A 19,560-nucleotide genomic window follows, 5' to 3' on the forward strand; every position below is an offset into this window, starting at 1 on the left:
ATTGGGTGTCTGGAGGTCTAATGGGGGTCTGATTGCTGGTCTGGAGGTTTAATAGCGGTCTTATATTGAGGTCTGGAGGTCTAATGGGGGTCATAAATGGAGGTCTCGAGGTTTAACGGGGGTCTTATCTGAGGTCTTATATTGAAGCAGGGTCTGATATGGAGGTCTAATGGAGGTCTGATATGTGGTGGGACAGAGGTCTAAAGGGGGTCTGGTCTGAGATGTGGGGGTCTCATCTGGGGTTTGATATTGGGGTCTGATCTGAAAGGTAAGGGGGTATTTTTTGTACTGGCGCACTATCTGTGTGGTACCAGTATTTTCAGGGGGACTTTTTCTGCAGTATAGTATTGGGGGGGGGGGGGGGGGGTCAGGATAGAGTGTTGAGAAGGTGAGGATGATAGAAAAGTAGGAAAGTAAGATGTCTGTTAAACTATGCAGTATAAGACGCGGCTAAAATAAATCATCATTGCGGTCTAGTCTGAGAGGAGAAGATGAGGAAAGAGAATATCTACATCAGAGGAGACATCACTGGATCTAAGAGGATTGTATGACCCTGTATGTTCTGTAGCGCTGTATGCAATGTTTTCCAAGTATGTCTTTAAAGGGGTTGTCTGCTTTTTTCACATGAGCACTGCCTTCTCTGCCCTGTTTACTTGCTCACCACTACAAATGTAGCGGAGAGCAGGTGAACAGAGCAGAGAAAGCAGCTCTCAAATGAGCACCTCTCTTAAAATAGCTGATCGGTGCGGGTGCCGGGAGATGCCCGCCGGTCTGATATTGATGACCTATCTTGAGGATAGGTCTTCAGTAGTAAAAAGGTAACAACCCCTTTAACAGCAGGACTGGAGGGAATGGGTTAGGTTGAGAATTTGGCATGGAGGGAATGTTTCAATTTTTGCCTCAGGCAGCAGAAAGGCTAGGTGAACCCCTGCCCCTTGCCATAAGGCAAGGGAAGGTGGGAGGGGGGCACAAGCTGAACTCTTGCACCAGGGCCCATGAGCCTTTAGCTACACCCCTGCCTGGTAGGTTTGGTCCAGCCGAGTAAAATGATACATATATTTTCATTGTAGGTGTCGGCGTTTCACTGAAATGTACACTTTTTTTATGCAATTGAGGCATTGAAGCACCACAAGATGGACGTATGTGGTTTAAGCTCCAGCAGCGCCCCTAGTGCTCAATACAAATGCCCCCATTGTTAAACGCCCCCCTCCCCTTAGATTGCCATTGCTAGACATTAGTCTAGTACTGATATCTTGTGCCTGCGCACTAGTTCCCTAGCAAGACACTTGTGCACCACGTCTTCTGCTGCTTGCTGAACCAGGATGTGGAGGCACCATTGGCTTTATCCGCAGTCACCTCAACTTCTGGGGTCAGTGATGTCACTGGCACAAGCGCACCAATCCTCTTCACTATTCAGCAAGCAACAGAAGATGTGGTGCTCATGCACTTTGCTAGTGAACCAGTGCTCAGGCACAAGATATCAGTGCAAGACTCATGTCTAAGCGAATGGGGGAAATTCTTAGTCTAAACTGTAAGTCAACATTTCATTTTGATTAGTTTGCATAGTTTTTTTTTTCAGTGATGCTTCTATTCCTGTATCACAGAATAACCAGGTTTATGTGCCATTCAACACTCCTGTAAAGGTTGATGTTTTTTTCTGCAGCATAAAGTAGATATACTGTAAGTAAGAAATTGTTCTGCCATACATGTATTGCAGAGCTCTGGAAAGGGACGTATTCGTTTGGAATATATTCCCTGAAGGTCACAGCCAGGGCCGGTGCTACCATAGAGTCAAGGGGGGCAATTGCCCCTGGGCCCCCGACTCCTTAGGGGCCCCCAGCACCGGCCACAACTACTACTATATATATATATAATTCTATTGTGTGCCATGTGGGGGGGGGGGCCTTATTGTTTTCCGCCCTAGGGCCCCATTTCACCTAGAACCGGCCCTGGTCACAGCACTTGTTGCTGTCTTCTAAGAAACCTTTAACAAAGTTCTAAAGCATGGCTATCAGCCAGCCATAGATTTCTGGACACTGGAGGAGCATGTACAAATTATTGGGATTGTAATTTTCATCGCTTTTAGCTCACAGTGAATGGTGCTAATGTGTTCATATTAATATTGCAGCCTTTAGCCAATTATTTATAATATTTATTATGGTTTTCTAAAGTTTGTCGAAAATACGAGCGGATTTCTTCACAAGTTTTCCAGAAGAATAAATAGATTGGCAACTCAAGGGAATTTAGGATTTCAGGGAATCCTGGTTGGGACAAACAGGTAAGGATTAAAAAAAAAGAACATGTAAATGGACAAATTAGCATATTAAGACATGAAATTACCAAAAACAATCTACTTACTAAACTTTGTTGGGTATAAGTTTCATAAATACCAATTTGTAAAGTGGTGGGGAATAAAGACAAGATAAAGATTATTATGAGTATTATTACTAGAGATGAGCAAAGTTTTGGAAAATTCGATTTGGCTGTTTCGTCAAATTTTGCAAAAAATATTTGCTTCATGGCAAATTAGTTTGTCACGAAGCGCATTTTTTTTATAAGTAGCGGGTGCAATCACAGGGAGCTTCAATAGTGCCGCTGTCCATCATTGCGCCCCTCAGATGCCACATTCATACATGATTGCGGCATCTGAGAGTAAAAATTTGGTAAAATTAACAGAATTTTTTTTTAAATCATACTTACTGCTTCCATTTACTTGCGACGGGCCAGCCTTAATCTTGCTTGAAGATCTGGACTGAAATCTCGCATGGCCCGAGATGACGTCACAAGCAAATGGAGGAGGTACAGATGTAGCAGGGGTAACACACACACTCTTAACTCAAATTACCTAACTCATTGGGTTATCTTGAAACAAAAGCCATTGAAAAGCAATTGCTTAATGCATTTAGTTGCATTTAGTTTAGATAGCATGTCTCATAATTCATAAAGCATGTGTGGTAACCCTGCTACATCTGTAAGTGATTTTTATTTTATTTTTTGTCTTTTACACTATTTCAGTTTTTATTTTGTTTTTTACACTATTTCAGGTTAAATTGTTTTGCTACAACAAAGCACGAGGAAATTTTGCTTCACGGCTAAACAAATTCATCCTGAAATTCGGATCGAATTCCACTTTGTTGGATTTGATTCGCTCAACTCTAATTATTATGCAAAACATTAAATCATAAAAAAAAATCACTAATTAGCAAAATGAATTCAATGACAACTATCCAGCACTGTCCAAAACAAACGTATGAGCACCAGGGAGAGTGTATCAGCTGTAGTTAAAACTTAGGCTATTTAAGATGCAGACAGTTGCTTTGACAAACCCTTATGAGATACTTAAGCTAAACACTCAGAGAAAAGTAGATAAATCACTAAGAAGAAAAAGAAGCTATCATTTACCAAAAAAAACAATTATAAGTTAAGGAATCCCATGGAGTATAAAGAAAGACTGAATGCACAATACAATTTCCAAGCAAATAAATTATGATATGAGCACATCGAGCTGTGGTAGGGGAAATAGCTAAAGGAAAAGATCAAGATTGCACTTGAATTCAGTTCAGAGCATTTAATCTCATTTCAGTTAGCCAGTTTTCTGTGTAGAATATACTGAAAACTAAAAGGGGAACAGAAATTCATTTTATTAAACATTAAGTCACACAGTGAGCTGCACTTTTGTGTGATAAATAGGACACATAGTGCTTGCAGGATGAATTTTGCATTGTTAAGGCTATGTAACAATGACAGCGTGATGGCTCTTTTCGCTTCTTTCATTGATGTCCTAGTAAAATAATGGTACTTAAGACTGTGTTTAAGATTGAAGATAAGAGACTAGTCAGAATCTTTTCAGTATATGAGATTCAGGCTTTAGGTGGAGGCAGATGTGTGCAGTAGGCTTTACAGAGGCAGAAGAAATCCCTACAACTATGTACTACAAAGTGGTATGAAGTTCATGGACTACCTCGTGGTGCTCTGTACTCACTAAGAAGAAATACTTCTTGGGAAGAATAGCTCCAGAATACAACTTTGGATGGATAATGCCTCATTTATTAATTTTTTTATCGATGAAATCAAAAGCATATGGATGTACAGTAGAGAAACCCAAATAAATTTAGGGATGTCCTAGGTTAGCTCTGCATAATGAGGTTGTATGAGCCTAAAAGGCCTCTAGATTGATCCCGTCATTCATATGTATTTTACACAAAAACCTGTGTAAAGCTGGCCATATGCTGTAGGTAACCAAAATGAGCGATTTTATTATAAAAATTTTATTATAACAATTCACTGCCTGACACTTCACTAGTGTCTGCCGAAGAAGGCATGGGTTATGTTAGATAGGCTGCTGCTGAAAATAAATGACTGACTAAGCAATCATCACCTCACCCGAGTGCAAATGTCTGATAGTTTTGATTGGACTTATTCTAATATATAGCCACTTTTAATCAATGGGACAAAGCACACCTCCATGTGCATGGAGTCATAGTTCAATAAGCAGTATACTCCATTAGATGTCATATGTTACATCCTCATGAGGTCGCTGGAGCCTGAAGAAGACAAATCGGTAATGTGGATGTATATTGTACATTCCTATGACAAGCATGTTATGGATTTGTATCCAAATTATAGAAGAAAATATACAGATATAAATAGTTATGACAATATGAAGAAAAAGCAGTAAAACAAAACAAAGCTTAAAAAAAGGATATTGAAACAATACTGACAAAAATGGTGAATTAACTGTATATAAAACACATAATATACTGTATTATAATGTTTTTTCACCATGGTATTATACAGGAGATGTATCATACTATCTAATATGTTTTTAAATTTTGCCTGTCAACAGCAAATAAACCTACGTGACTGATCCTGTATCTAGCATTTATACTGAATTAAGTGGCTTCGCATTCAGTCCAATTGTATTCTTGGCACAGCTTTCCCGTATGATTACTATGTACAGATTGTGCATTCATAAATGATGCTTTAATGCTGGCAAATACTCCTTTGTGCAAAACATAATGACTATCAGTCTAGCATGTGGTGCCCCATACAAGCAAGAACATAGTTTAATCAGAGAATAAATTTCTGCTGAGCTATACCCACCATCTGCCTTCTCTCCAAGATTACATGAAAACATGTGAAATATTCTGGTAGATCTATTACAAAATAATGGAACATTCAGAGTGTGACCACATGGCTTGGTCCAAAACTGTCAGGGTTGCAGCCGGCTGCAGTCGAGAACTGGGCCAATTAGGCTACAGCTGCCTTTTATTAAGACCACAATATAATGCGGCCTTCATTAGTTAAAAAAAAGGCAGCTGCTAATTGGTTGCGCGGTTCTCGACTGCAACAAGCCACGACCCGAACAGCTCACAAACTCCAAATGTGGTTGTACCCTAAAGAGGTGGCCACTATCTGGCTACTATTGATAAATGTGTTTGTAAGATAAATATACTGTATGACACTTACTAATATAGTCTTTATTGATAGTCTGTTCCGTTTCTATATTTCATAAGGTATGAAGTACACTCTTGTTGGCCAATTCTTTTGTGCAGATGTCCTGACCATAAAATGGCTTCTGAGTGGAGGTCATGTAACCATGCAAATCACTCAAATACTCTGCTCCTGCCATCTGCATTTGCACTGTTGGGAGTTTAGTGTTGGTGCAGTGTGTTTAAATGGAGGCGGCTGGGTCATGTGTCTCCATGAGCAGCCATATTATGAACAGGACCTCTATATGAACATCACAGAGGATCTGCCCAAAAGGGGCACATAGCTTTCTTAATCAGCCCTTAATACCATCAAATACTATATTAGTAATTGTCATATAGTACACATTGGTCAACAGTAGACAGAATGTGGCCTTCCTTTTCAAATAGAAGAAAGGCAAGGAAAAGAAGGGGAGCAAGGAAAAGGATAACAAGAAAATGCAGTTCAAGGATGAAAAGCATAAATAAAGGAGGAACAGAAAAAAGTTAGTGAATGGAAAAAGCCTATCACAGCTCTAGGACTGTACATATTAGTGATGTAGAAGTCAAGTTTAAACGCTTAAAATAATCAAAAACGTTCTCTACCAAGTTTTTGCAGCTTAAAGTTGATTTTGTATCCTTTTTTCCTCTTACTATTTGTACATCTGTATTGTGTTTCCTTTTGCTCTTATTGCTCTATATTTTTATAGAACAGATATTCTGAAAACTAGATTAGATTTATGTCACATGTAAGGAGTCTCTGAATGTCTATTAAGCCTGAAATATTTGGTTCTAAGCTCATGGTAAGACCCAAATGCACAACACACGATGGAATGAACAAAAAAAACTAAAAACATAAAAATCTAAGGCTGACCACACACATGAGATACCTCATTCAGCCAGCAGATCTCTCTCCAAATTTCTCTGTGTACATGCCCTCTCTTTTGACTAAGCTTGGCCTTCATGCGTGTTGTCACTAAGCTGACTAGTTTTTCCTTCAACTGAATAATAGGTACAGCCCCCCCTTCCTCTAAAACTTAACTTTATAGATTTTAATTGTGGAGAATTGTTTGATTAATTAGCCATAGAAATCAAGCTCCCCTAGCTATACCCTTTGATCTGGTTATGATTGTATGCTTAAAATGATGCTCTATTTCATAAATGGGGAAGTACAGTATATACTACTAATATGTACTAATACTAATATTAAAGCTCCGTGTACACATTTTAATTTGTAGGTCCTATAGTATTCCATGTATACTATCTTGTAAATGTTTGCTTGATTTCACTTTGTTTAGTCATTTTAAAGAAGACCTTTCACCACAAAATCCAGTGTAATCTGCAGACAGCATGTTCTAAAGCAGGAGGAGCTGAGAAAACTAATATATATATATGTATATATATATATATATATATATATATATATATAAAATATATATATATATATATATATATATATATACATATATATATACTGCATTCAAAATCAAGTTGTAGTAAAGATGCATACTAAGTACTATGACACCGCGCAAGCCAAGAAGCAACACCCAATAAGTAAACACATTCACCATACATAGCATGACAGCATAAAATACAGAACAGACTAATGTACATTATACATTACACTGCATGCTACTCTAACATTTTAATGATATATAGTTATGTGCTAAATAATATATTGTAATTCTGATTGTTTAATACTTAAGACCACCCTGTGCACAACTATCAGTGACTGACAGCTATCTCTGTATGCACACTTACACATAGAATGCTGTCACTGATAACACCTCCCCTGTGTACAGCTGTCAGTAACTGACAGCTATCTCTGTATGCACACTTACACAGAGTATGCTATCAATCACTGATAACACTTCCCTGTGTACATCTATCAGTAACTGACAGCTATCTCTGTATGCACACTTACACAGAGTATGCTATCAATCACTGATAACTGTCATGGAACCATGAACCAGACGTACAACAGAGATAGGTGGAATAAGAAGGCTTTATTGAAAATCAAGCCGTAGCTAAAGTCCAAACGGATGGCTAAACTGAAGCAGGGTCTTGCGTAGACGGAGGTCAGGAACCAGGAGGGTAGTCAGACGTAGCCAGGATCAGGAACCAACGGGGTAGTCAGACGAAGCCAGGATCGGGAACCAACGGGGTAGTCAGACGAGGCCAGGATCAGGAACCAGAAGCAGCAGCAGTCTTGAAGCATGTGCACACAGGAGGACCAAGCAAGGAACTGAAGCCACAGACCTTCTATATATATGAGCTAGGCATCCAGCTCCTCCCAGTGGGAAGGAGGAGCCGCAGGGTGGGAGGCTACAAGAAACCCAGAAACCAAGATGGCCGCCAGCACATGTCAAACGAAGGAGAACAGTGAGAAGGTAAGACCATGACAGTACCTCCCCCTCAAGGGCCCCTCCTCCGCGGAGTAAGGAACGGTTTCAGAGGGAAGCGTGCGTGGAAGGCTCGGAGCAACGCAGGAGCATGGACATCTGTGGAGGGAACCCAGGAACGCTCCTCTGGACCATAACCACGCCAATGGACCAAAAACTGCAACCGACCGCGGACCAGGCGTGAGTCCAGGATATTGCTCACCTCATATTCCTCACGATTGCCCACTTGGACCGGACGGGGCCGAGGAACCGAGGAAGTGAAACGATTACACACCAATGGCTTCAACAGGGAGACATGAAACACGTTGGAGATCCGCATGCCAGGAGGAAGCGCAAGGGCATAGGCTACCGGGTTTACCCTGTGAAGCACTCGGAAGGGACCAACAAAGCGAGGCGCCAGCTTGGGAGTGGGCACTCGAAGGTTGAGGTTGCGGGTGGACAACCATACACGGTCTCCGACCTGGTAGGAAGGAGCGGGCGCTCGTCTGCGATTAGCCTGGAGTCTCTGGCGTTGCGCAGAGACCTCAAGGGACCTCTGGATCTGTACCCAAGAAGTACGTAGGACGGAAAGGTGATCCTCCACAGCCGGAGTATCCTGGGGAGAGAATACCTCCGGTAACACGGCAGGTTGGAACCCATAATTGGCCATGAAGGGAGACGTCCCAGAGGAAGAGTTCACCGCCGTGTTCCTGGCAAACTCAGCCCAAGGCAGGAGGTCAACCCAATTGTCTTGGTGATCGGAGACATAGCAACGAAGGAATTGCTCCAAGGCCTGATTGGATCGTTCTGCGGCCCCATTGGACTGAGGGTGGTAGGCCGAGGAGAAAGAGAGATGAATCCCCAACTGGGAGCAAAAGGCGCGCCAGAACCTGGACACAAACTGACTCCCCCGATCCGACACAATCTCCTTGGGCAAACCGTGCAACCGGAAGACCTCCCTGGCAAAAATCGAGGCCAACTCTTGTGCGGAGGGTAACTTCTTGAGAGGAACACAGTGGCACATTTTGGAAAACCGATCCACAATCATGAGAATGACCGTATGGCCTCGGGATGCAGGAAGGTCCACAATGAAATCCATCCCCAGGTGTGACCATGGACGCTCCCCGGTGGCTATGGGTTGCAAAAGACCTGGCAAAAATCGAGGCCACCAGAACAGACGTGAAACCGCCCAGGATCTGATTCGGGGGTATGACCGTAGTCGGAATCGACTCCTCCCCGGACAGCTCGGAGTACTGCCGTGATAAGGCATCCGCTCTGATGTTCTTGGAGCCGGGTAGGTAGGAGACCACGTAATTAAAACGTGACAAGAACAGAGCCCATCTGGCCTGACGTGGTGTCAATCTCTTGGCCTCAGAGAGGTAGGTCAGATTCTTGTGGTCCGTCAGGATGAGAACCGGAACCACCGAGCCCTCGAGCAAGTGCCTCCATTCTTTAAGGGCCTGCACGATGGCCAATAACTCCCTGTCACCAATCTGATAGTTGCACTCCGCGGAAGACAGTTTCCGGGAGTAAAACCCACAAGGAAGCAGAGGACCCTCTGGTGTTCTACGCTGAGACAGGAGGGCGCCTACTCCCGTCTCAGACGCGTCCACCTCGAGGACAAAAGGCAACCCAGGGTTGGGATGCGACAGAATCGGAGCCGACACAAAGGCGGACTTTAGAGCCTCAAAAGCTCGGATGGCCTCGAGCGGCCAGACCTGAGGATTACTGCCCTTCCTGGTCAGATCCGTGAGAGGCTTGGCTAGCATGGAAAAGTCCCTGATGAACTTCCGATAATAATTGGCGAAGCCCAAAAAGCGCTGCAGGGCACGAAGCCCACTGGGCTGGGGCCACTGTAAGACAGCCGAAACCTTCTCAGGATCCATGGAGAACCCCTCAGCGGAAATGATGTAACCTAAAAAGGTTACCTGGGATCGGTGAAATTCGCATTTCTCAAGCTTACCGAACAGCTTGTTCTCTCGTAAGCGTTGCAACACTCGTCTGACATCCAGAATGTGGGCCTCCATGGATGCAGAATATACCAAGATGTCATCCAAATAGACCACCACACACTGCTGCAACAGGTCACGGAAAACATCGTTGATGAATTCCTGGAAGACTGCGGGCGCATTGCACAACCCAAAGGGCATAACCAAGGATTCATAATGACCGGTCCTGGTGTTAAACGCGGTCTTCCACTCATCGCCCGCCTTGATCCTTACCAGGTTATATGCCGCCCTCAGGTCGAGTTTGGTAAAGACCGTGGCCCCTTTGAGGCGATCGAACAGCTCGGAAATCAAGGGTATCGGGTAAGCGTTCTTGATCGTGATGCGATTGAGACCCCTGTAGTCGATGCAAGGCCTCAACTCACCGCCCTTCTTTTTCACAAAGAAAAATCCAGCCCCTGCCGGGGACGAGGATTTGCGAATGTGTCCGCGTGAAAGCGCCTCCCTCACGTACTCCTCCATGGCCTCATTCTCCGCTACCGACAGTGGATAGACTTTGCCACGAGGAGGAACGGCACCAGATTGTAACTCTATGGCACAATCGTATGGGCGGTGCGGAGGTAGGGCAACCGCACGCACCTTATCGAATACATCCCGGTACTCCTCGTATTCAGGAGGCAACAGAGAGTCCGAGGAAGTACACAGCAACTTGACAGGCCCATGGATGCAACTAGCCCCACACTGCGGTGACCACGAGAGGATCTCGGCCGATCTCCAATCGAAAGTCGGATTATGCTTCTGGAGCCAGGGGTACCCCAAGACCACCGAGTAGTGTGGAGACGAAATAACCTGGAGACAGACCGACTCTCTGTGAACGGCACCAATGGCCATCCCCACTGGAAGGGTCTCCTGAGTCACGTGTGGCGGCAGAAGGGGTCTGCCGTCTATCGCCTCAAGAGCCAGTGGGGAACCTCGAGGCTGCAGAGGAATGGAATTGGCGGCGGCGAACACACTATCAATGAACAAGCCACCAGCACCAGAGTCCACCAACGCCTGGGTCGTCACCGAGCCCCCGACCCAGGAGAGGACAACAGTAATCAGTGGTTTGTCAACACGGGAAACCGGGGACGAGGAGACTCCACCCAAGATCTGCCCCCGACAGGATCTCAGGTGCGAGCGTTTCCCGGACGGTTCGGGCATGCCAACCGAAAATGCCCACCGAGACCACAGTACATGCATCGGCCCTCGCGTCTCCGGAGTACCCTCTCCCCCTCGGACAGGCGAGCAACCCCCAGCTGCATGGGTTGACCCCCAGACCAGTCATCCCCAGGAGGCGTGGGAGGAGAGGGAGGCACGGGTGGGACAGCAAACGTAGGCGCCAATCTGTTAGAAGGCCTCCGCAGGCTCTCCTTAAAGGAAGGTCTCTCCCTGAGTCTGGTGTCAATCAAAATCAGGAAAGAAATAAGGGACTCGAGCTCCACTGGTAGGTCCTTGGCTGCAATCTCATCCTTCAAGGCATCCGAGAGACCATGAGAGAAAGCAGCGACCAGAGCCTCATTATTCCAGCCCACCTCTGCTGCCAGGGTACGAAACTCAATGGCGTATTCAGCTACGGATCGTGAACCCTGTCTGATGGACATAAGGAGCTTCGCAGCAGAGGCAGCATGAGCCGGCACATCGAATACCTTCCGAAGAGAAGCAACAAAACCGGAAAACTCGGCAACCACCGGATTGTTGTTCTCCCATAAAGGGCTGGCCCAGGCCAAGGCCTTGTCCGAGAGCAGCGAGATCAAGAAGCCCACCTTTGATCTCTCAGTAGGAAAGGCATGTGGCAGCAACTCGAAATAAATGGCCACCTGGTTAAGGAAACCTCGGCACTGAGTTGGCTCTCCCCCAAAGCGCTGTGGAAGGGGGGCAGAACCGGTCATACCCCGAAACACCGCAGGTGCAGCAACAGGTGTCGGGGTAGACTCTGGCGCAACAACCGGAGCGGCAGTAGGAGCGGGCCCAGGAGCGACAACCGACCCATCGGCAACGGAAGCTAAATGAGCCGTGCGTTCAAGCAGGGTTTGTAACGCCACAGCGAACCGACCCAACAGGTGATCCTGCTGATCAAGTCTGGCAACCAGCGTAGGTAGCGAGGATGGCCCTGTACCGTCAGAATTCATGGCTTGGTCCTAATGTCATGGAACCATGAACCAGACGTACAACAGAGATAGGTGGAATAAGAAGGCTTTATTGAAAATCAAGCCGTAGCTAAAGTCCAAACGGATGGCTAAACTGAAGCAGGGTCTTGCGTAGACGGAGGTCAGGAACCAGGAGGGTAGTCAGACGTAGCCAGGATCAGGAACCAACGGGGTAGTCAGACGAAGCCAGGATCGGGAACCAACGGGGTAGTCAGACGAGGCCAGGATCAGGAACCAGAAGCAGCAGCAGTCTTGAAGCATGTGCACACAGGAGGACCAAGCAAGGAACTGAAGCCACAGACCTTCTATATATATGAGCTAGGCATCCAGCTCCTCCCAGTGGGAAGGAGGAGCCGCAGGGTGGGAGGCTACAAGAAACCCAGAAACCAAGATGGCCGCCAGCACATGTCAAACGAAGGAGAACAGTGAGAAGGTAAGACCATGACAATAACACCTTCTCCATGTACATCTATCAGTGACTGACAGCTATCTATGTATACACACTTACACAGAGTATGCTATCAATCACTGATAACACTTCCCTTTGTACATCTATCAGTGACTGACAACTATCTCTGTATACACACTTACACATAGAATGCTATCAATCACTGATAACACCTCCATCATGTACAACTATCAGTGACTGACAACTATCTCTGTATACACACTTACACAGAGAATGTTATCAATCACTGATAACACCTCCCCATGTACAACTATCAGTGACTGACAATTATCTCTGTATACACACTTACACAGAGAATGCTATCAATCACTAATAACACATCCCTGTGTACAGCTATCAGTGACTGACCGCTATCTATGTATACACACTTACACAGAGACTGCTATCAATCACTAATAACACATCCCTGTGTACAGCTATCTATGTATATACATTTACACAGAAAATTCTATTACTCACTGATAACACCCCCCCCCACCCCCCGTTTACAACTATTAGTGACTGACAGCTATCCATGTATACACACGTACACAGAGAAATCTATAAGTCACTGGTAACACCTCCGTTGGTAACTGGTAACACCCCGGTGAATCTTTTTTTCCCCCCACAAAATGATATATCATTCTGCTCAGCCTCCTATACTGTATAACATGCTGTTTGCAGATTGTATTGCATTTCATGGCGACAGGCCCTCTTCAATGCATAATTCATGTTATAATTGCTTTAATAAATTGGTAGGAGTTTATTCATTGACTGATGTTTGCAGATGTTACCACATTTCTATTGGGTTCCAAACAGGACTTCGAGTAGTCCAAATCTGACCTAACGAGTAAATACTTAATCTGTAGCAGTCAAACAAACAATTTTAGCTAAATATGTACCGTAATCTTCATAGAGCACTTTGTTAAAAAAAAAACATCTAAAATACTAAAAGTCCAAGTAAGAAACAGAATGCACAACTGTCAGATACCTGTAACCCTCCTACAAATGCGGTATCAGAATGAATACTGCATTAATACTAACACAAGTAAATTAAAAACATTATCAAACAGCAGCTGAATTAATCCACGTAGCCGACAAATAACTTTTTGATGGAAAGTAATAAAAAAAAGATTTAGTCAGCACAGTGAACTCTATATTCCCCTGTGGCCTGGAAACTGGGCAAGCCCTAATGTTTCTCCTACGGCATTTTCTAGAGGAGTATAAAGGTAATTGAGAAATGAAAATGTGCATGTTAACTCAGCCCTAAATAATCATAGAGTGAAATCATAATTAACACTTACCAAATTCATGCTGTTTGTCTAGCTTTTAAGGCATCCACAATCATGGACCATGGAGTGGATCCACGTCAATATGGCACCAGATCCCACCATTGTATGTCCAGGTCTAGGTTATGCTTCAAGTCATAGACAAACAATTTATCTTGCATATGACAACACATAGTGTGCCCAGTGACTGTACATTAATACATGGAGCTTGCTTTATGCACACAGATTTTCTTCCCTAGAAGCAATGTTTCCACTGGTGAGAAGCTTTGTACATAAAACATGTGACGGGGTATTCCATGATTTTCCTTCTGGGCATATGCAACAAAAAAAAACTCTATTTACCTCTATATCAAATTGGGATAAAATAAGGGAAGGCCTATAAACTTATAGGCTCAGAATTATAGCTCTGTACAATTTGAAAGCTGTATCATAAAATAGAAAGCTGTCTCTGCCATAAGGATCCACTTCTGAGTCTGGACATGATGGCCCACATTGACTAAGACTGGTGTATCTTAACCCCTTAGTGACCACCCAGACACCTATTTATGGCAGTCACTAAGGGGACTTAGGCTGGGCGGCCCTGAAAAATCCCCCATGCAGCAGAGAGCAGGGGTTCGGCTCTCACATCTCAATGGTGCCCGCATGTAAGGGGACTCCCTCTGTCTCCCATCGGCACCCTGAAAATGTGATTGCAGGGTGCCAATGTGTGTATAAGCTGGCTGGAACCTGATGTAGGCCCCAAGCCTACTTTCAGTGTTTCCAAGCAGGCTGTGCCTCTGTTGCACTGACATTAAAATGTAATGCACTATAGGGATAGTGCATCGTATTTTAGAAAAAATCTAAAGATTGCGTGTTATAGTCCACTTGTGGAACTATTAAGTGGTTAAAAAAAGGAAACAAAAATTAAATACAAAATTTTCAATTAATAAAATGCCTTTTCCCATTGAAAATATGCTCTTTGATTTAAAAAATTGCAAAAATAAAATCTTCCCCACATATTTGGTATCCCCAAATCCATAACGACTCACAAATATCATGTAAATTATCCCCCACGGTGAATATTGCTAATTTATTCTTAGTTGCCACTGATTAAACTTAATAGCAAGCAATCAAAAAGTATCATTTACTCCAAAATGATACCAATGAAAACTACAAGTTGTCCTGCAAAAATCAACTTCTCACACAACTCCATAGAAATAACAATAAATAATTTTTACGGGTCTTGGGTTGCAGCGATGCAAAAATATTTTCTTCTTTTAAAAAAAAGGTTTTATTGTGCAAAACTTGTAAAATGCAACAACAAATAAACAATATGTACTTGGTATCTCTGTAATGGTACTGACCCAGAGATTAAAGATATTGGGGGAGATTGGGGGTGTAAAATAGAACTGGCTAAGATTCAGGAACTGTTAAAAAGGTAATGGTAATTAAGCCAGTTCTACTTTACACCGGTTTGATAAATCACCCCCATTATGTTATTTATGTCAAAAATTGAATGTTGCAAAATGTATAATTTAAAAATTCAGTGGCAGTTTTGCTGTTTTTTCTCCCTCCCAGAACTAGTTAATAAAAGTGAATCAGAAAGCCATTTTACCCCCAAAATGACAACATTAAAAACAACAACTTGTAAAAAACAAGCCCTGATACAGCTTTATAGTTGAAAGGATAGAAGATAGGATAGGTCATCAGTATGTGATCAGTGAGTGTCTGACAACCAGCACCCCCGCCAATCAGCTGTTTGAAGAGGCCTACAGTACTTTAGTTAGTGCCGAAGACTCCTCACAGCTTACCATGCACAATGCCATCCATTGGATAGTGGCTGTGATTGGTATCGCAGCTCAGCCCCCTTTTCTTGAATGGGGCTGAGCTGTTTCTATGCCATGTGACTGTTAAACATGAGGTCATTGGGATGGGAAAAGGCCACAGAACTAACCTGAGTGCCATGGAATCTTACAAATAGCTGGTAGTGTAAGACCCTCACGGATCAGATACTGACGATCTAACCTGAGGTTAGGTCATCAGTATAAAACACTCAGAAAACCTATTTAATTTCTTATGACCCTAAAAGAGGTTTGACATCTCAACAGTGTGGTGGCCCTAAATAAGATACAAGAGTGGACATTTAGAATAATTAACTATGCCATGAACACTAAAATAAGAAATATCATAATTAAGTTATTGTCTGCATATGATTTATTAATTTATTAATTATATTTGTGATCTAGTAAAGCAGATGTAGTCATTTTACATACTCCATAATACAAATGAATGCACCAAAACTATTTTAGTTTGGCTGCATGTTGCACACTTTAACAATCTTTATGTACATGTATTTTGAAACACATTGCTACAAATACACACCACACATTTAGAACGACTGACAAGAAAAACACACCTTCCTTGCATATATAAAGCTTATTATAATTTGTTACATGTTCAAGGCAAATGGCATAGAAGAAGCAAACATTTTTTTCAAAGCCTAGAAGTAATATATTTATTATATTTAAAGGGAGTCTGTCAACACTAAATGACCATATTATTATTATTATTTATTATTAAAGCGCCATTCATTCCATAGCGCTGTACATATGATAAGAGGTATACATACATAATATAGACACTAAGCATAAACAAGACAAGTTAGAAACTGGTACAGAGGAAGAGAGGGCCCTGCCCGTGAGGGCTTACAATCTACATGGTATGGGAGAAGGACACAGTAGGGCGGGTGAAGTTGGTCATGGCGGTATGGAGGCAGCAGGGTCACTGGTTTTAGGCTTGTCTGAAAAGGTGGGTTTTCAGGTTTCTTTTGAAGGATTCCACTGTAGGTGAGAATCTGATATGTTGAGGTAGAGAGTTCCAGAGTATGGGGGATGCACGGGAGAAATCTTGGAGTCGATTGTGGGAAGAGGCGATAAGAGGAGAAGAGAGAAGGAGGTCTTGTGAGGATTGGAGAGTGCGTGTGGGGGTGTACCGGGAAAGTAGCTCAGAGATGTAGGGAGGGGACAGGTTATGGACGGCCTTGTATGTATTTGTTAGTACTTTGAAGTGAATTCACTGGGCAATGGGGAGCCAGTGAAGGGATTGGCAAAGGGGAGAGGCAGAGGAGTAATAGGGTGAGAGGTGGATTAGTCGGGCAGCAGAGTTGAGGATAGATAGGAGGGGTGCGAGAGTGCTAGATGGAAGGCCACAGAGGAGAGTGTTACAGTAGTCTAGGCGGGAGATGATGAGGGCATGTACAAGCATTTTCGCAGATTCAAAGTTAAGGAAACCACAGATGCGGGAGATGTTTTTGAGTTGGAGGCGGCAGGTGGTGGAAAGGGCATGGATGTGCGGTCTGAAGGAGAGGGAAGAAGCCAAGGTCACTCTAAGGCAGCGGACTTTGTTGAACGGTGAGAGTGTTCAGCCATTGATCGTGATAGATAGGTCTGTTGGGGGGGTTGAGCAAGATGGGGGAAAGAGGATGAATTCTGTTTTATCCATGTTAAGTTTTAGAAAGCAAGAGGAGAAGAAGTATGATATAGAAGATAGATATTGTGGGATTCTTGATAGTAAGGTGGTGATGTCTGGACCAGAGAGGTAGATTTGTGTGTTGTCAGCGTAGGAGTGATACTGAAAGCCATGGGACTCTATGAGCTGTCCCAGGCCAAAGGTGTAGATAGAGAAGAGCAGGGGTCCTAGGACAAAGCCTTGCAGGACACCAACAGAGAGGGAATGAGACGAGGAGGTGGTGCGGGAGTGTGAGACGCTAAATGTCCAGTCTGTGAGGTATGATGTGATCCAGGAGAGGGCCAGGTCAGTGATGCCAAGAGATGAGAGAGTTTGCAAAAGAATGGAGTGGTCAACAGTGTCGAAGGCAGAGGACAGGTCAAGGAGAAGGAGGACAGAGTATTGTTTCTTGGTTTTGGCTGTCAGTAGGTCATTGGTGACTTTGGTGAGGGCAGTCTCAGTCGAGTGATGGGGTCGGAAGCCAGATTGTAGGCGGTCAAAGAGGGAGCAGGAGGAGAGGTGAAAGGACAGTTCAGAATGGACATGTTGTTCAAGTAGCTTTGAGGCATACGGAAGAAGTGATATGGGGCGATAACTGGACAAAGAAGATGGGTCAAGTGAAGGATTTTTGAGGATGGGTGTAATGGTAGCGTGTGTAAAAGCAGAGGGGAAGACACCAGAGGTTAGTGATAGGTTGAAGTGATGAGTTAGGGCTGGGATAAACACTGTGGTGAGGTTAGGGATGAGGTGGGATGGGATTGGGTCAAGTGCACAGGTGGTGAGATGTGATCTAGATAGTAGAGTGGAGAGTTTTTCTTCTGTAATGGTGGAGAAGTAGGTTTTGGGAGAAGAGGACTGAGCAGTTGTGTAGAGGGTCTGTGGGGATTGTGTAGTGAAGCTTTCTCTGATGTTGACTATCTTTTGTTTGAAATATTTGGCAAAGTCCTCAGCTGAGAAGAGGACTTACATGGCTCTGTAGAACACCTTACATGGCTCTGTAGCACACCTGTACATGAATGTAATGGTACCTTTTGTTATTTTCTTTAGACTTGCACAAGTAGGAAAAACGGCATTTAAGTCATATGCAAATGAGCACTCGCAAGTGCCCAGGGGCGGCGTTCGCTTTACTCCTCCCCAGCTTCTTCCTTTGCCCGCCCTCCTATTCCCTTGCGTCATCGCTAGGCCCGGCCGAGATTCTGCGCCTGTGCACTACTTCACCGGGCCGGGGCGAAGGAAATTGGAGGGTGGGCAAAGGAAGAGGCTGGGGAGGAGTAGTGTAAAGAAGGCAGAGCAGCCTGGGCTCCTACACAGTTAACGTCGCCCCTGGGCACTTGCGAATGCTCATTTCCATATGAATTAAACCATTTTTCCTGCTTATGCAAGTCTAAAGAAAATAACAAAGGTACCATTGCAATCCTGTAAAGGTGTGCTACAAAGCCATGTAAGCGCTGTATATGGTCATATAGTGGTGACAGGCTCCCTTTAAAATGAAACTGAATTAGATTCAGACAGCTATTATAGAATGCCTATTGTATGTCTCAATTACTAATTAAACATGCTAGCATGCTACTTTGCTCAACATCATAAATGGCTAAAGTGTATACATAATGGGGGTTTTCAGGCTCCTAACATTAGTGACTAGGGTTGAGCAAACCCGGACCGCACTGTTCGAGGTTATAACAAACATTACAGTGTCTGGGTACCCAAACCAACAAGCGTTTAAGCTGTGGGCACTTGGAAGCCATCACAGTCATGTCTAGTATTGGCATGGCTGTGATTGACCGGCGCACAACATGTGACCCTGCATGTATAAATGCAGGATCAAGTGGTGCGCCGCCATTCTGCTCTGACTAGTATAGGGACAGGATGCTGCTGACCTGAGGAACTGTATTAGGTTTTTATATTTTTTAAGAAATCTGTAGATGACCTGTAGACATTTATGTGGGTGCAATACAACACCTTTGCACCAGTGACACAGAAATACAATACGTAATTGGGCTGTTCTGATGGTGACCTATAGGCATTTTTGGTGCAATACTACTCCTTTGCAACAGTGATGCGGAAATACAATAGTTTATCCGTCTGTTAATTTTGTCGGTGACACATAGCTATTTTTGGGGTTGCAAAATCCTTCAATTGCCCCTGTGACATGGAAATACAATAGTTAATCTGTCTGTTGTGTCAAAGACTTATAGCTATTTTTTGGGGTGCAAAACACTTAAATTGACCCTGTGACAAGGAAATACAATTTTAAATCAGTTTGTTAACTGTGTCGGTAACACATAGCTATTTTTTGGGTGCAAAACCCTTCAATTACCCCTGTGACACAGAAATACAATAGTTAGTCTATCTGTTA

General features: G+C 43.8%; 1 protein-coding gene across 1 annotated transcript in view; it reads right to left on the reverse strand.

Annotated features, from left to right (window-relative positions):
* SGCZ (sarcoglycan zeta) overlaps positions 1-19,560 on the reverse strand; it is a 1,451,138-nt gene that overhangs the window by 668,475 nt on the left and 763,103 nt on the right. The gene's annotated exons all lie outside the window — the stretch shown is intronic.

Source organism: Bufo gargarizans, chromosome 1, assembly GCF_014858855.1.
Source record: "Bufo gargarizans isolate SCDJY-AF-19 chromosome 1, ASM1485885v1, whole genome shotgun sequence".
NCBI classification, from domain to species: Eukaryota; Metazoa; Chordata; class Amphibia; order Anura; family Bufonidae; genus Bufo; species Bufo gargarizans.